The following is a 2,500-nucleotide window of genomic DNA, read 5'->3' as shown; positions in this document are numbered from 1 at the left end:
TATTCAGAGTCACCAAGTTGTACGATGACGGAGACCGCCACCGATTGGTTTTGATCTAATAAAAGCGCCCCTTCCGTTTCCGGTCGGGGCTCTGTTTGCATGTATTAGCTCTAGAATTACCACAGTTATCCAAGTAAATGTGGGTACGATCTAAGGAACCATAACTGATTTAATGAGCCTTTCGCGGTTTCACCTTAATTCGGCTTGTACTGAGACATGCATGGCTTAATCTTTGAGACAAGCATATGACTACTGGCAGGATCAACCAGGGAACTGCGTTCTCGTTCGGATACTCCGAAACTGAAAACTACACTTTCGTCGAAAGCGCGAGTGCGTGTTCGCGAAACGAACGCGTAGGAACGTAACGCCACGCTTAACTCTCTCTTTCGTTGTTTTATATACGAAAAATATCATACATAACGATACCGGTCGAAAAGTTTCGCGAGGAAACCTCCTGCGCCGGTTTAAAAGTTCAAACATTCTCCTCACTCTTCGCTAGATAGAATGCGACGGTGAGACGTGCCGAATTCTTTACAGAATCTGCACACGTTACGAGTATATTATATATTCTCGCTCGGAATGTAGGGAGTTGACGCAAATTTAATAGCTGTTCGATGCAACGAACGACGAATCGTGAAATTCGAACGTACGCCACCGTTTACAACAATGTAAGGTTGATCGCATAAGGACCGCCGACGATGGAACGTCCGCCGCATCCGCGATCTCGCTGTGCTGGACCGTCTTTCGAGGCAAGCTCGAACCCAATGAAGGAACTCAAGGATTCCATGAAATTCTAGGCGCAAACGCTCCGAGAGCCAAGTCTACTTCGGGTCATTTTCGACGGGTGCGATAACTACATTCTCAAAATTATCAACAAGACACACACACATACAAGGTTCGCTCTTATAATCATTAAAGGCACGACCACCAAAAGTAATCGCAACGTTTCGTTCTAAAAAGGTGAACGTATCGTCGTCTCTTTTTGTCGGGTCGGTCTGAATAACATAATAATGTCGTTGTTGAACATTATTTATTACAGAGAGAAACCAATGCGGTTAGCGTCTGCTATCATTTTTAGAGAATACGTAAAAACGCACAGTCTTAGAGACACCGAAGAACGGCCGGAACGTGCTGCGAAATTCATTTCGTCATAAATCCGAATTCCTTTTAAAAGTATTGGATAAGACTCGCAGACAGTCCGTGGTAACGCGAGCGAGAGGATGCAGTCGTTGGTCGGTATCTCGAGAGAACACCTCACACGCCACAACATCACTCCGCTACCTATAATAGCGCGCTTGACGTCGATCGGAGCCAAACGCTGCGAAGCGGCGACAGTGGTACGCGAGCAGGGGCGCGAGACACACCTCTCCCCGTCCGAGGTGCGCTCTGTCGGTGTGATGGCTCTTCGTAAAGAGCGGTTTGAACATTTTTCCACGGATTTTCGCAAGAAAAAAAATACGGCCGCATTGTGTTACGTAATCGAGGTAAGTTAGAATTTTTATTATAGCGATTTAGTTAATTTTAAAATACGTACCCGGTACGGGACGCCGTACTTCATAAATTCCGAACGCCGTACTTCATAAATTTCAAACGCCGTACTTTATAAACAACCAACGCCGTACTTCATAAACGACGAACGCCGTACATGTACTTTTAAAAAAATTTCCAAGTCCGGAGAAACGCCTTACTTTATAAAAGACGAACGCCGTACATGCACTTTTTAAAAATTTTAAGTACGGAAGAACGCCTTACTTTATAAAAGACGATCGACGTATATATAAAATGTTGTAAAATGAAATTTATTATATATGTCGAAATAACTTTCGAGAAGTTTTTTTTAATAAAAACGAGGGAGAATTGAAATAGCTGTAGCTGATTTTTTAAAACGAATTGTGCCATTCATGTTTTTTAATGCTTCAAACTGAATTTAAGTAACACCATAAATTTCGATTTTTTCAAGAAAACCTAGGGACAGTGGGAATCTCGTTAATCCATTTACGGGCGCCACGAATTAGACAACGAGACATTAGGCTTCACAATTACTGTACTTGCAATCACCGCCGTTAATCCGCGCGTTCCTTAAATTAAAATAAAAACTTTTTGTAAAATCTTCTCAAAATGAAGTCGTCTATTTCTACAATAAATTGAAATAACTAATTAAATTACCTCCTGATAAATGATAAAAACTTAATTTTTGATAACAAATTGTGCCATTTCGCCCTTTATAACTATTTCCGGTGTATTTATTACCGGTTGCCTGTATGTACGCGAAACCGCAAATTCGACAGCGCTAATGAACGCCGTACGTTTATTGTATTGTAGATCGACGACTGTGCTGCGTGTTTGAAAGTCGAAATCGATCGGTGGCGTTATACAGTCACTCGGCACGAACGCCGTACGTTATGAACGGCCAGTGTATTACCGGTTGTATATGAGGCGTGCGAGAAGCTTCGAATTAATCGGTGACGTTAACGGACGCCGTACGTGTCGGTGTGTTGCG

At 42.6% G+C, this 2,500-nt stretch overlaps 1 non-coding gene across 1 annotated transcript in view; it reads right to left on the bottom strand.

Annotated features, from left to right (window-relative positions):
- Nucleotides 1–272, bottom strand: part of LOC135122222 (small subunit ribosomal RNA) — a 1,921-nt gene extending 1,649 nt beyond the window's left edge. Inside the window, exon 1 of the ribosomal RNA XR_010279288.1 lies at nucleotides 1–272. This exon is cut by the window's left edge and continues 1,649 nt beyond it. This is a non-coding gene — a ribosomal RNA (small subunit ribosomal RNA).
- Nucleotides 273–2,500: the final 2,228 nt, after the last annotated feature.

This window comes from Zophobas morio, unplaced genomic scaffold (assembly GCF_036711695.1).
Source record: "Zophobas morio isolate AGI-343-1 ecotype UQ-CSIRO unplaced genomic scaffold, CSIRO_AGI_Zmor_V1 ptg001006l, whole genome shotgun sequence".
NCBI classification, from domain to species: domain Eukaryota; kingdom Metazoa; phylum Arthropoda; class Insecta; order Coleoptera; family Tenebrionidae; genus Zophobas; species Zophobas morio.
The sequence above is the reverse complement of the archived record's forward strand: the minus strand, read 5'-3'. Positions and strand labels throughout refer to the sequence as shown.